Here is a 16329-nt window from a genome sequence, read left to right as displayed (position 1 = left end):
ACTCCCCGCTGCGAGGATAGCACCTGACATAGGGCTCCATCCTAGGTCCTGGCATCCTGGGACCTTGATCTGAGCTGAAGGCCTACCTAGTACCTGACACAGGGCTCCATCCTAGGTCCTGGCCTACCTGGGACCTTGATCTGAGCTGAAGGCCAACCTAGCCACCCAGGCACTCTGATCTCAAACTTTCTAGTTGAGTTCTTTCCAGCTGGTCTCTAGGCTCAGGTGGAGGACCCTGAGGTCAAGGCATTCCCTAATGGAATAGAAACTACCCGTTCAGGCAAAAAGGACTGCCCTGAGCAAACAAGACACTACTCAGGATTGACTCCAAATCAAAGATCCAGATTGACTTTACTGACTACCTGCACATACACACCTTTGTCTTTATAAACCTGGAAGTATTTTGAGCATTCTAGAGACAGTTTTTGAGGTGCCCGTCTACTGTCTTCCTGATAGTGGCCTCGCTGAAATAAATCCCTTTCTCGTTTCACCATCAGTTGTTTTTCTGCCTTTGGATTTTGTCAGTGTCAGTGGCCAAATCTGGTCTGTTTAGGACCCCTTCATGCACTCCTGTGTCCTCACTAGACTCCCAGCTAAATGCTACAATGGTAACTGTTCCAACTAAAGGCACTTCCACCTTAGAAACATTCCCAGTGCTTGCTTTAGCCTGGGTGTTTTAGGATTCATCATCATGGGTCAGTTTATTTATTTATTTATTTATTTATTTATTTATTTATTTATTTATTTATTTATGATAGTCACAGAGAGAGAGAGAGAGAGAGAGAGAGATTGGCAGAGACTCAGGCAGAGGGAGAAGCAGGCTCCATGCACCGGGAGCCCGATGTGGGACTCGATCCCAGGTCTCCAGGATCGCGCCCTGGGCCAAAGGCAGGCGCCAAACCGCTGCGCCACCCAGGGATCCCCATCATGGGTCAGTTTTTAAACTTTAAATTCATGTGTCAATCTCACTGTCTACCCCCATCTCTCATTCCACTATAAATTCAGGCAAATGCATTTTTATAGATTCAGCTCATTCCTCTATCCTTTCTCTTGCATGTCTTAATTTTCAAAAGGGACAAAAATACTGTCATCGCCACCTTTAATTTTAAGGTTTGCATCCTCATGCACACATACTGTTTCTTTGCAACAGTCCCCTGATCATCCTGACTGTACCTTGGAATTAGTTTGTTCAAGAATGTAGTGGTGGTAGTAGTGAGAGTGGAGAACTTAGTCTCCACTAGAATATTCCTTAAACTTGGGATAAGATGCTACAGGCTGCTTTTCACTGATTCCTTAATATTTTCTTCCTCTGTGTTCTTCTTCAGTACATAGAAAATGCAGTGTAAGAAACAGGGTCAAGAATATAGGAACTGGAATAGAATAAACCTACAAGTTTAACCTGTAGAAGACAATTGATAATACTCTTCTCCATGGACTGACTTTGCCAAGTGTTCCTGTTTCAACCAGCAGGTGGCTACAGGTGTAGACTGGCAGGTGTCAGTCTACACCTGTAGACTGGCAAGGCATGAAGAGTCAGAGATATCAGTAATTGCCATAGAAGAATAAATTAGCTTAAGTGCTACTTGCCAGCAGAAGTCTGCTGGAAAGCTCCCTTCTTCCCATTCTGGATCTAATGTACCACATAAGTTTAGCTCTCCCTAGGAAGAAAAAGGCTTTAAAGCAATAGCAAAGTTCTGTTTTCCAGTTTGAGATGGAAAAAAACCCAGACCTTCTCTGTTAAGAGTTATACCTGTTCTAAATTCCTGTCACTGTTTCAGCATCAATGTTTCTAAGTCATTTTTTTCCATATTAGCAAAAACTATCAAATATTCCAAGGAAACAATTTTTCATGGTCACACTACTATGAGCTGAGACTTTAAGCTAAAAGTTAGGCCAATAACTTTTCTAGCCTGTATTGCAATAATAAGTAAACTTCATAAAGAAAATCTCTTTTCATGAGGTCTACTTATACATGCATTGCCTGATGCATAACTACAAAATTTAGATAAATTAATTTTTCTTTTATAGTAAAAATGTGTATAAAACTTAACATTCCCCCAAGCAGCAAATTGATAGTATTATTAGGCCACTGCATGTTGCATAATTTTGACAAAACTCCTGCTTATTTGGAAAATGATAGAATAGGATTTTAATAAATGCTTCTGATTCTAAAGATCATGGGTTTTCATTCATGCTTATCACACCACACTCCTCAGATTATGATATAGTCCTGGTTTCAAATAACTTTATTACTTAAATAGAGGCACTTTATTAAATGTGGACATAAATGTGTTTTGTTATGATATAGGGGAAAATGTCATGAAATATAAGAATTCATAAAGAATATATATCTTGATGTTAATGGAAGGTAAGGCATTTTTAATTATATCACTCTGTAATGAAAGAAAGTTAAAGTTTGTTAGGGTGGAAACTGTTTAACAAATACTATACACATATTCTTTCATTATTACTTAAAGAAAGCTTTTCTGTTGGACAATAGCAACACAACTTAAGATAAAAATCATTGCATTTTAAAAGTCACATAATCATGTAACAACTATGTGGTAGATAAGTAGAGTTGGGGGAACCTAATCCACCTGCAAGCTGCCATATTTTATGCTTTCCCCTCTACTACTATGGTGTCTGAAGTGGAACACCCCGTACCCCTCAACCTTAACTATTCTGCAAAACATTTATGATCCTCACCATAACATCTTTATAAATATATGGAATGTAAAGCTCATATCTAGTATTCATTTTTAAATTTCTATTTCTCTTAATTTTTAGTTCTGTATTTCATGCCCCATTAATAACTTTAGGACTGAATATAGTTATTAATAATCTCCTTGGTTTCACTCCCATATTGAGATATCAAAAGTAAGTTACCTAAGCAAATGATGGAAAGTAAAGATATACATCATGAATGAAGATACTAGGACTTTTTGAGTTACAAAGGGAATAAAATGAGTTCTTGGCTGAAAACATAAGCCAATAGTTTCCTGATAAAAATCAATTAAAGGTTATAGTCATTTCACACAGATGAACATTTTTTTTTTGTTCTGTAGATCTACTTAATCACCAATAAATGCAAATATGCAACTCCTCTTTTTGAAAATTTGACTATTTTTCACTAAAGTCATTTTAACTATCCCTCCTTTCATCAGACCAACTAATAGTGTGCTTCAAAGTATGAGGATGCTAAGATAAAGCAAGATGTTGAACAGTAAAACAAAATTATGATCTGTGTATCCTTTCTTTTTCAAGAAAGCAGTGGCCATACTTTGATAATATCTGAGAGTTAAACCATCATTATTTTATTAGTATGTCACAAGTAAATCACATGGCAGGAACAGTCTGTACTGGTATTCCAAAACCTGTTGTACTTGCAAAAATTAATGTTTGCAGGATTCTCACTGGCAGTAGATGATGAAGTCAATAAAAAATGTACAAGTTTTGGGGCAGCCCGGGTGGCTCAGCAGTTTAACGCCACCTTCAGCCCAGGGCCTGATACTGGTGTCCGGGATCGAGTCCCACGTCGGGCTCCCTGCATGGAGCCTGCTTCTCCCTCTGCCTGTGTCTCTGCCTCTCTCTCTCCTCTCTGTGTATTCTCATGAATAAATAAATAAAGTCTTTAAAAAAAATGTACAAGTTTTCACAGACAAGGATGATAGCAAAGTAGGAAGACTCTAGGCTTGCCTAATCCCATGAACACAACTAGATAACTGTCAAATCATCCTAAATATCTCAGAAATTGACCTGAATGCTGACAGAAAAAAAAATCCACTAAACCACATCAGAAAAGGCAGGAAGTATAAAGATGTGGATTAGGGGAGAAATGGACTGCAGCTGCTGTAGAGGGGAGGGAGCCATGGTCATGGAGAAGGGGGTAGGGAGATAGACAGAGGAGTGCACAGGAAACACAAAAGGAGAACGTTTCTCTAAAGTCACTGGCTTAGAAAACAAGAGGAGCTGAGTTCTTTGAGTTCTTGCAGCCAGCAGGGCTTAGAACCTGGAGTTTCAAAGGTCAGCAGGCTGGGCTGGGCTAGAGCCTCGAAAGCACTGTGCTGCTCCTGGAGAGAAGGCAAGCCCACAACCCAGGGGCAGACAGCATGGAAATAGTGATCTAAAGGCTGCCTGGGTCACACAGTGAGGAAAGCATTTGCTTTTTGCAGAGCATGTCCCCAAGAGGCAGCATTCACAGAGACACATCCCTGGGAATCAAGGAGCTGGCCAGCACTCCAGCCCTGCAGTATACACAGAGAGCCATCTGTGGGAAGCAGCGCAGTGCCAACCTTGGCTACCTAACTTGCTTGCACAAAGCCTTACCATCTGCCCTTCCTCAGTCCTACTCACCTCAGTCCCAGTGTGGCAGGCTCCTCCCCCAGAAGACCAGCACAAACTCCCACCCACACCATGTCTCCAAACTAGAGACTTCTTGCAGGGTCTCTCAATTCCAGTGGAGATGGTGACAGGTCTCATTTCACAAGCAGATCAGAGTACCCACCTCACTAAAACTTGCCACATTTAGGCCAGGGACCAAATATGCCCATAGCAGGCAAGGAGAATAACTGCAGACAGCCAGCCAGAGGGATGGAGCAGCCAGCACATGGCAGGAGAGCAAATGTGCCACACACCAGAGACATTCCCTGAAACTCCCGGCCCTGTACACTATATGACCTATTTTTCATAAGGCCATTACTTTCAGGAGCAGGAGACAAAAATGGCTTCTCTAGCACACAGAAGGTAGCAGAGACTTATAGAAAATGCAAGGACAGAGGAATTTATACCAAGTGAAAGAAGAAGGTAAGGCCACATCCAGAAATCTAAGCAAAATAGATATAATTTACATGCCTGATGGGGAATTTAAAGAAATAATCATAAGGATACTCACCTTCATCTCACTGATGTCTTCATCAGTGAGATCCCTCCTATGGACATAAAGTTGCAAATGAATTAATCAGAGATGAAGAGTGTAGTAAGTGAGATTGGAAACAGACTTGATGCAATAAACTCCTCCAGCAGACTAGAAGAAGCAGAAGAATGAATTAATGACCTAGAAGACAAAGTAATGGAAAGCAAAGAAGCTGAACAAAAGAGAGAAAGAATTATGCAAAATGAGAATAGAATTAGGGAACTCAGGGATTCCATCAAACATAATAATATATTCATAATATAGAAATCCCAGAATAAAAGTTTTCTCCCCTTTTCTGGGGGCAGAAAATTTATTTAAAGGATTAATAACTGAAAGTTCCCCAATCTGGGGAAGGAAACAGACATTTGGATCCAGGAAGCACAAGAACTCCCATTAAAGTCAGCAAAAGCAGGCCAACACCAAGACATATTAATAAAATGGCAAAATATAGTGATAAAGAAAAAAATATATTAAATAGAGCCAGACAAAAGAAGTCCTTACCTTACAAGGGAAAACCAAGAAGGCTAGCTGGGGATTTCTTGACAAACCAGGAGAGAGCAAAATAATAGATCTAAAGTGCAGAATGGGAAAAATTTACAACCAAGCTACTTATCCAGCAAAGCTATCACTTAGAACAGAACGAGAGATGGTTTCTCAGACAAACAAAAGTGACCACCAAACCAGCCCTGCAAGAAATATTAAAGAGTTCTGTTTAAGAGGAATGGAAAGATCAAAAGAGCATAAACGCAGGAAACACAAACAATTAACATGAATATTTCTGCAAAAATCAATCAAGGAACTCATACACAAAAAAGAATATGAAATATGATAACATACCTAAAATGGGACATGGGAGGAGAAAAGAATAGTTTCTAACTTGAATGACCACCAACTTAATATAGAGTGCTATTTGAAGAAGAGGTTATATACAAACCAGTGTTAAGGATGTGTCAAAAACCAATAATAGGGGATCCCTGGTGGCTCAGCGGTTTAGCACCTGCCTTAGGCCCAGGGCGTGATCTTGGAGTCCTGGGATTGAGTCCCATGTTAGGCTCCCTGCATGGAGCCTGCCTCTCCTTCTGCCTGTGTTGCTGCCTCTCTCTCTTTCTCTCTCTCTCTTTCTTTGTATCTCTCATGGATAAGTAAAAATAAATTCTTTATTAAAAAATAATAAACATGCAAAGAATAAAAAAGAAATCAATTACAAAGAAAAATCAGCAAAACATGGAAGACAAGAAAGAATCAGAAAAAACCTTCAGAAACAACCACAAAACAAAGCGACAATAAATATATATCTATCAATAATTACTTTGAGGGATCCCTGGGTGGCGCAGCGGTTTGGCGCCTGCCTTTGGCCCAGGGCGTGATCCTGGAGACCCGGGATCGAATCCCACGTCGGGCTCCCGGCATGGAGCCTGCTTCTCCCTCTGCCTATGTCTCTGCCCCTCTCTCTCTCTCTGTGTGACTATCATAAATAAATAAAAATTTATAAAAAAAAATAATAATTACTTTGAATATAAATGAGCTAACTGCTCCAAAAGACAAAGGGTGTCAGAATGGATAAAAAGACAAGATCTATCTCTATGCTACCTAAAAGAGACACATTTTAGACCTAAAGACACATGCAGATTGAAAGTGAGGAGATGGAAAAATATCTATGATGCAAATGGATATCGAAAGCAGCCAGAGTAGCAATACTTACATTGGACAAACTCAGCTTCAAAACAAACACTGCAACAAGAGACAAAGAAGGGCATTATATCATAATAAAGGGAACAATTCAACAAGAGGGTCTAACAATTGTAATTATGCACTCAACACGAGAGGATCCAAATATATAAAACAATAACAACTATAAGGGAACTAATTGAAAATAACACATTAATAGTAGGGGACTTAAACACTGTACTTATATCAATGGACAGATTATCTAAGCAGAAAATCAACAAGGAAACAATAGCTTTGAATGACACACTAGACCAGATGGACTTAACAGATATATTCAGAACATTCCATTCTAAAGTAGCAGAATACATGTTCTTTTCAACTGTATGTGAACATTTTCCAGATGAGATCATTGTATTAGCCCAACAACCTTCAACAATATGAAGAATATTGAAGTCACATCATGCATCTTTTCTGATCACAATGCTACGAAACTGGAAATCAATCATAAGAAAAAAATTTGGAGTGACCACAAATAAATGGAGGTTAAAAAGCATACTGCTAAACATGAATGGATCAACCAGGAAGTCAAAGAAGAAATATAAAAAATACATGGAAAAAATGAATATGAAAGCACAATGGTCCAAAATCTTTGGGATACAGCAAAAGTGGTCCTAAGAGAGAAGTATATAGCAATACTGGCCTACCTCAAGAAGCATAAACATCTCATATAAATAACTGACTCTAACACTTAAAGGAGCTAGAACAAGAACAATAAATGAAGCCTAAACCATCAAAAGGAAGGAAATAATAAATATTAGAGCAGAAATAAATAATACAAAAACAAAAAAATAAATAAAACGAACAGACTAATGAAATCAGGAGTTGTTTCTTTGAAAAAAAAAAAATCAATAAAATTGATAAACCTCCAGCCAGACTTCTTAAAAAGAAAAGCTAAAGGACTCAAATAAAATTACAAATGAAAGAAGAGAGGGAGGCCTAAGTGACTCAGTGGTTGGGCATCTGCCTTCAGTCCAGGGCATGATCCTGGAGTCCCAGGGTCGAGTCCCACATCAGGCTCCCTGAGGGAGCTCCCTGAGCCTGCTTCTTCCTCTGCCTGTGTCTCTGTCTCTCTCTCTCTCTCTCTGTGTCTCTCATGAATAAATAATAAATCAAATCTTAAAAAAAATGAGAGAAGAGAAATAAGAACACCACAGATTACAAACAATTATAAAAGAATATTATTGAAAACTATATGCCAAAAAAATTGGACAATCTAGGGAAATGGATAAATTCCTAAAGACATATGAAATACCAAAGCTGAAATAGGAAGTAATAGGAAACTTGAACTGACTGATTACCAGGAAAGAAATAGAATCAGTAATCAAAAAACTCCCCCAAAACAAAAGTCCAGGACCAGATGGCTTCACAGGTGAGTTCTATCAAACATTAAAACAACAGTTAGTGCCTATTTTCTAACTATTAAAAAAAAAAAGAAAAGAAAAGAAAAGAAAAGGAAGGAAAACTACCAAATTTATACTAGGAGGTCAGCATTACCTGGATACCAAAACCAGATAAAGACACCACTAAAAAGAAAACTACAGCCCAATATCCCTGATAAACATGGATGCAAAAATCCTAAATACAATACTGCAAAACAAATCCAACAATAAATTAAAAAAATTATTCACCATGATCAAGTGGGATTTATTCCTGGGATGCAAGGGTGGTTCAATAATCACAAATCAATCAACATAATATGCCACATCAATTAAAGAAAGGATAAGAACCATATGATCATTTCAATAGATGCAGAAAATGCATTGGCCAAAGTACAACATCCATTCATGATAAAAACCCTCAACAAAGTAGGCTTAGAGGGAACATGCTTCAACATAATAAAGGCAATATATGAAAAGCCCATGGCTAATACCATCCTTAATGGGGAACAACTGAGAGCTTCTTCTATGGTCAGGAACAAGACAGAGATGTCCAGTCTGACAACTTTTATTCAACATAGTACTAGAAGTCCTAGCCTCAGAAATCAGACAACAAAAAGAAATAAAAGGCATCCAAGTCAGCAGAAGAAGTAAAATTTTCTTTATTTGCAGATGACATGATCATCTATATGGAAACTTGAAAGACTCTACCAAAAGTTCTACTAGAACTGATAAATGAATTCACAGAATAAAAAATCAATTTACAGAAATATGTTGCATTTCTATACACCAATAATGAAGCATCAGAAAGAGAAATTAAGGGCTCAGTCCCATTTACAATTGTGACAAAAAAAACCTGGGAATAAATCTAACCAAAAAGGTAAAATATCTGTACTCAGAAAACTATAAAACACTGATCAAAGACACTGAAGATAACATAAAGAAATGGAAAGCTATTTCATGCTCATGGATTGAAAGAACAAATATTGTTAAAATCTATATACTCCCAAAAGCAATCTACACATTTAATGCAATCCCTATCAAAATACCAATCGCATTTTTCACAGAGCTAGAACAAATAGTCCTAAAATTTTGTATCAAACACAAAACAGCCAAAAGCAATCTTGAAAAAGAAAAGCAAAGATGGAGGCATCAGAATTCTGGGCTTCCAGTTATATTACAAAACTGCAGTGATCAAAACATTATGCTACTGGCACAAAAATAGACACATAGATCAATAGATCAGGTAAAAAACCCAGAAATGAACTCATAATTATATGATCAATTAAGCTTCTATAAGGCAGGAATGTAGATCCAGTGGAAAAAATAATGTCTCCAACAAATAGTGTTGGGAAAACTGGACAGCAACATGCAAAAGAATGAATCTGGATCAATTTTTTACACTATATACAAAAATAAATTCAAAATAGATTTGAGATCAAAACATGAGACCCGGAGTGTACATTGAAATCCAAACCCTACATTGGTAACCTAGCGTTTCTGTTAAATTTTTTTAAATTAAATTACAAGCATGTTTATACTCTGTGATCATTCCCACGGGATTATGATTAAATTATCAACAATGTCTGCATCTTATCCATTTAATTGTTTGTTTGTTTGTTTGTTTTTAACATTCAGGGCAGTGCCTAGTGAATTGTGCATCTTTGATAGTGTTGAGTGACTGAGTGAATACAAGAAAAAGTATTCAACATTTTACTATTTGGCCACAACAAATACACTCTTGGTTGCCTAAAAATTACTTTGGAGCAACAATAGTAATAATTCAATAATTAATGTATGCTTACTTTGGTTCATGCATACATTTAAGCATTTCATGCTTCTTTCTTCCAAATGGTGACAGTTACATTTTATCGTTTGGCAGAGAAACTTTGCTAGATGAGTAGTATTTGATATCAGACTAATATTCACATACAGAATTTTCTATGAAGTACTTGGTTTCAGAATAAATCACTTAAATAAAAGAAGGCATTTAATTGATATTAATTTACCTTGAAAACGCATTTGTACAGCTCAATTTTTTTTTTTGGTTTTATTTTTATTTTTATTTTTATTTTTTTTAATTTATTTTTTATTGGTGTTCAATTTACTAACATACAGAATAACCCCCAGTGCCTGTCAGCTCAATTTTTAAGTGCAGCTTTCTAAGTCCTGTTATTATGTGGCAAAACTAAACCATTAATTAAAAAAAATAAGCAGAAGTGATTCTCTGTGTAATAAAGAACACAATTTTATGATTTTTTTTTGGTTTTTGAAATCTTAGGTATACTGAGCACAGATATATTTGCAAAATAGTATTAATAAAGAGTGATAAAGGGTCATTATGAATTGAACAAAAAAGTATTTAGAATAACCATATTTGTCAAGCTAAAAAGTTCTTTAGATGAATGTTTGGGTTTTTTTTTTCTTGCTAATTATAATGACTGGAAAATACAATCTGTCTGGCATTTTGGAAACCATAAATATATCTGTGGATTGTATATACATAAGGATTTACTTTTTCTAACTATAAAATATTCATTAATTTTTATTTTCTCAATAAAATAATGCTTAAGCAAGATAATACTCTACAAGTTACTAAGAAAACTCATTCAAAATTGCGGTCTTTAAAATATTAAACTACTCTCTCAAATTCTTTATTCTCAAATTTATTCTCAAATTCTTTATTTTTACAACTAAATAGTTGTATTATGCTAATAGGTTTTCAAAAGTAACTGTAGTTAGATTTTGTACAAGTCTCTAACATAAGGCAGGATGCTCCTCCCTATACCTATTTCAAATCATTTAAAAAGGATGAAAAATTTAGTGGAAATACACTAAGCTAGTTTCAACATAACTAAATAATGAAGGGAAAAATTATTGACAAGACTCATAAAAATAATTTTCAAAACAGTAATATTGTAAAGATATTGACCTGGGTATTTTTTTAAGGATTTTATTTATTTATTCATGAGAGACACAGAGAAAAAAGCAGACATAGGCAGAGGGAGAAGCAGGCTCCCTGCAGGGAGCCTGATGGCGGACTAGATCCCCCAAGCCCTGGGATCATGCCCTGAGCTGAAGACAGACACCCAACTTCTGAGGCACTCAGGAGTCACATGATCCGGGTATTTGTTAATTAAAAGTTCCAACTAATCATTTAATAAATAATCTTGAATAAAATATATTTTTAGTATTCAGAACAAAATTTGTAAGTTATATTTAAAAAGTCAAAGTCCTAGACATAATGATTTGGGTACATTCCAGAAGCTTTTATCAATAAAATTAACTGAATAGTGACACTCAAAGAGAAAAATCTGAAGTTGCAGGAAAAATACCTGTGTATATTATCAACACACTCTACATTTTATAAACTTAAAAAGATAAAAACAAACACTTAAACTGTGGTATTCTCAAAACCTAGAGTAACTGGATCTCATTACGCTGGAACTAAGCCATGCTCAAAAAAAAGTGGTTTTCTCAGTTTGGGACTATCATTTCAGTATTTCCTTAAAAATCAATAGATGCTTCAAGTGTCTATTTCCAGTCTTTTCAAATTAAGTTTTTAAAAGTTCTATTATCTCTTCTGTTTGTATTATTCTTTCTCTCTCTTCTCAACCAGGGGGTAATACTCTGGCCAGATGAGCCTGAATTTAATAGCTTCATTTCTTTCTACTCACCAGAGCAGTGATTTCATCCTGCAATTGCTTTTTTTCTCTTCTGTCAAGTCTTCTGCAACACAATCCATCAAGCCCTTCCTTGAGTTGTCTCTACTTATTTCTCTTCTCCAAGTGCAGAGAAATTCTTCTTCTTTGAGATACAATGTAAAAGACACACACACGTGCACTGGTTTCTGTTAGTCTTTTCCATCTTTCACAAAGAAATGTCTTTAGCATCAGATTTTTACAATCTAAGGCCAATAGCAACATACGCTAGAGGAAGGAAGGCATGTCATCTCAGAAATTCTAAAGAGATTGGATGGCAGTCCTGGATCTCCCATTAACATTGCAACTTTTAGAAACTATTTGTTTGTCTTATTCTTCTTTCTATACCACTGAGCTGCTAAAAGAAGAATGCAGGCTTGGGTATCTAATTTGTTGTGATTATTTAGGTTACTTCTATTTCTCTTGCTACAATTATCACAAAAGGAGAAGACATAAAATGGATTGAAAAACAATTGTCACATCAAATTCCTGTTGGCAAAGGCATTGGTGGCCAACAGGTGAAACTAATGTGTGAGTTGAAGATTTGGATTGCATTTATCTCTATTTCCCCAGAGATTCCTTGTAATTAGGAGGAGACTGTACCTTTTTCCTATTTACTACAGCAACTTTAGTAATTAAGTAAATTCATCCTTGGGCTTCCTTGAAAAAGTCATGTCTCTTTCACACTTTTTCCTTTCTTTAACATTTGCAATGTTATATAATTTAGGTCTTTAACTTCTAAAGATTTATTTTCCAAATAGGTCCAGAAAGAAAATCTAAATGGGTACTCATATATTCCATTCATTCCTCTAAAATTTCTACTCACCATCCAGGTATATGTGTCTTGGTATTAAGTTTGATAAAAGAATTGTTTTAAGCAATCTTAATTCAGGGTATGTACAGATTTGAAGTAAAAACTGGAGTGAATTTTAAGTTGCAATTTCATTTCCAGACTGCTTTTTCTCTATACCTAGAAGTAGTCCTGGAAACCTTTTGATTTATTTTATCTAAGGTTACTGACATTTTACTCTTCCATAACAAAAACATAATGAATTTGAAGTGATACAATAAATTACATTAAGGATTAGAAACTTGACTTGAAATATGAAGTCACCAAAACTGATTACACTGAAATTTAGGAATTCTTTAGTCAGTAAGCAGTTAGTTATTCAATGAATTTTTAACTGCCATTATTTCTTTTAGTCTTAATAAATATTTCTTTCTAAAAAGTCATTACAATGATATTTTAAAACTCCCTCCTGCCCTTCCCCCCAACACAAAGGATAGGAACATACGTACTTTGGGTTGTAGGTTAGGGAAAAATTCTGTAAAGTGCTTCCATGTAAAGCATCATCTAACTCTTCTGGGCTGCTTCAAGTCTTTGAATTACAGAGAATTAACTTCAGTCACTCAATGTCTGACAGGTTTTGACACTTCCTGCCTTCCCCAAAGACAGAGGAAGACACATTTAGTTTGACATAAACAGAAGAACATATATTAACGCTATGCCATATTATTACTTAATATGTACTGTATATGTGAATGAAGCTTTCTGATAGTATAGATTGTTATTCTTTACTGCCTTACATTCATGACCAGTTACAAAGAAATAAAAGTCAAAGCACAAAACCATAATTTTTAGCATATATTTACACATGAGAACAAATGCTTACCCTTCAAACTTGTCACATCTGGAGGCTATTTGTCTATTCCAATCAACTTAAATCTGCCTGAAATACAACATGAATGCATGTTTCTAAAATACGAATAAGAGGGGCACCTGGGTGGCTCAGTCTCTTAGGTATCTACCTTTGGCTCTGGTTATGATATCAGGGTCAGCCCCAAGCCCCAGTGGTTGGGTCCCTGCAGAGTGGGAGTCTTCTCCCTCAGCCCCACTCTCCCCATACTCATATTCTCTCCCTCCCTCTCAAATCAATAAATCAATAAATCTTTCAAAAATAAATTATAAGAAAATATATTAAATCTGTAAATATCAAGAAAGACAAAAGTCAATTAAAATTGTACATTTATATTTAACAAAGTTCAGTAATTTTCCTCAGCTTTCAGTGAAAGGCTATTTTTTTGAGGAAGGGGAGGGCAAGATGGCAGAGGAGTGGGGTCCTCACCTCACCAGGCCCCACCCACTTACCTAGATAATTGTCAAACCATTCTGAAAACCTACGAATTGGACCTGAGATTTAATGTGAGAACAGCTGGAACACTACGGAGAGAAGGGTTTTCGCTTTTAACAAGGTAGGAAGGCGGAAAAAATAAAAAAAAACTCAAGTGGGGGAGGGGCGGGGAGGGCCGGGCTAAGAGGGGGCGGTGAGAGCCTGGGGGACAGGAAAGCTCAGCCCTGGAGAAGCGGGAACTTTAAAAATCCGCACCAGATTCTTCCTGGAGGGAAGGGCGCTCAGCAGGGAACTCAGGCAGGATCCCAGGAGGGGCAGTGGAGCCCCAGGTTCCGGGGTCACTAACAGAGGAGGCGCGCCCGGGGGAGAGCGCACCACGCACCACGGGGGGATCTCGGTAAAGGGCTGGAGCCGCCCAGCGGGGCCTCGGGGAGAAGACGGTGGGTCAGGCGGGGGCTCCAGGCGAGGGGGCTGCGCCCTGCTGCCTTCAGGAGCCACGCCCGGGGGGCCTGATTACAGCTGCACAGGCCCCGGAGCCCAGGGTGCGGGGTACACAGCCCAGGATCCTGCGTTCCCCCCCTCCCCCTCACCCCCCTGCACAGAGGGAGGTGGGGAGGGCACAGGACAGTGAGGACGCTCCTGCCCCCAGGCAGCCCCAAGCTCTGCATATCAGTGCCCCCCCGCCCCCCGGGAGCATCCAGGCCAGAGCGGACTGAGAGATGCGGTAGTTACTGCAGGAGCTGACTCCAGGGCTGGAGAGCTGGCCGCCACCAGTGGGGTTGTTCCTCCTGGTGTCACTCTGTGCCTGGGAGGGGCGGGGCCTCAGGGAACAGGGGCCTCACATGATAAACAGCTCCCACTGAGCCGTGCACCTGGCAGAGGGCGGGGCAGCTCCCCCAGGTGCACACACCTGAGAGCACAGCAGGACCCTCTCCCAGAAGACCAGCTGGAAGGACAGAGGATGAGCGAGTTCTTGACCCAGCAGCTCTGGAAAGCTACAGGGGAAGTAGGGTGATTTACACTATATAGAACCATATGATATCATTCCTTTTTTTTTTTTCCTTCCTTTTCCAGTACAACTCATTTTTATATCAGACTAAATTTCTAATATTTTTCTCTTTCCCAGCTTAATTACAATATTTTACCACCTCTCCATTATTAAGATTCTTCCTTTTTGACTTTCATATTTCTACAATTACAGGTCCTAGATATATTTTCCACTTCTAGATTCCCTACAACATACTCTACTTAATTTTGGGAGATATACAAGATATTTTGTTTTGTTTTGTGTTGTTTTCTCTGATTCATTTTGTTCTACAATGGCAGAAGTTAATACCTTCTAAAACATGACCAGCATGACTCAGAACCAAGTGGAATACTGTGCTGGTTCATTCTGTCAGATTCCTCATTTCCATTCTGCCCCGCTCTTTTATCTAATTTATGTTTTGGTGGTCAATGGTGGGGCCCTCTACAAGTATTCCTGGTTTATATAAATTTGGGACTCAGCATCTTCTAACATACAGAACTTAATATACTCAAAAACAAGAGGATCACCTTCTAGAACCCCTCAGGTAGACTATAGTCTCCCTCCACTACAACTTCGTCACCACCACCATCTTCCCAGTCCCCAACCCTTTTTTTTTATCCTCATCCCCCCTGCTTTTTTCTCTTTTTTTCCTCCTCTCTTACTTAGGATTCATGGCCATTTATTTTTTACTACTTTGTCTTAAATTTTGTTTTTCACTTTAGTGATGCTTTTGTTTTATTTTTTTCTGATCTTTGCTTTCAATTTCTGGCAGAATCATCTAGGGTGAAACATAGGTCATAGTTGATAATCTTGACTGAGCCCACTTATACAGCCACTCAACACTGAGCAAAATGACTAGAAAGAAGAACTCACCACAAAAGAAAGAATCAAAAACAGTACTCTCTGCCACAGAGTCACAGAATTTCGATTGAAATTTGATGTCAGCCAATTCAGAAGCACAATTATGAAGCTATGGGTGACTGGAAAAAAGCATAAAGAAATCAAGAGACTTCATGACTGCAGAATTTACATCTAATCAGGCTGAAATTAAAAATCAATTAAATGATATGCAATCCAAACTGGAGGTCTTAACGACCAGGGTTAATGAGGTGGAAGAAACAGTGAGTGACATAGAAGACAAGTTGATGGCAAGGGAGGAAGCTGAGGAAAAAAGAGAAAAACAATGAAAAGACCACGAGGAAAGGATAAGGGAAATAAACGACAGCCTCAGAAGGAAAAATTTACATATAATTGAGTTTACAGAGGACGCTGAGAGGCCAGAGGGCCAGAAAGCATATTTGAACAAATCATAGCTGAGAACTTCCCTAATTTGGGGAGGGAAACAGGCATTCAGATCCAGGAGATAGACAGGTTCCCCACTTAAATAATTAAAAACTGTTCAACACGTCAACATTTAATAGTGAAACTTGCAAATTCCAAAGAAAGAGAGAAA

General features: G+C 37.8%; 1 long non-coding RNA gene across 3 annotated transcripts in view; it reads right to left on the bottom strand.

Moving 5' to 3' along the window:
• Positions 1-3292: 3292 nt before the first annotated feature.
• Positions 3293-16329, bottom strand: part of LOC140639909 (uncharacterized) — a 45403-nt gene continuing 32366 nt past the window's right edge. Inside the window, exons 2-8 of one of the 3 annotated variants that reach the window (XR_012036562.1) lie at positions 15750-15856; positions 13017-13154; positions 11694-11823; positions 6615-6643; positions 5414-5483; positions 4892-5023; positions 3293-3607 (exon numbers count right to left, since the gene is read on the bottom strand). This is a non-coding gene — a long non-coding RNA (uncharacterized lncRNA). Of the gene's footprint in view, positions 3608-4891; positions 5024-5413; positions 5484-6614; positions 6644-11693; positions 11824-13016; positions 13159-15749; positions 15857-16329 lie in introns of all 3 variants that reach the window. The other 2 variants (XR_012036563.1, XR_012036561.1) reach the window with 2 other exon arrangements.

This window comes from Canis lupus, chromosome 9 (assembly GCF_048164855.1).
Source record: "Canis lupus baileyi chromosome 9, mCanLup2.hap1, whole genome shotgun sequence".
Taxonomy (NCBI): domain Eukaryota; kingdom Metazoa; phylum Chordata; class Mammalia; order Carnivora; family Canidae; genus Canis; species Canis lupus.
This window is presented reverse-complemented; position numbering and strand designations above follow the sequence as displayed.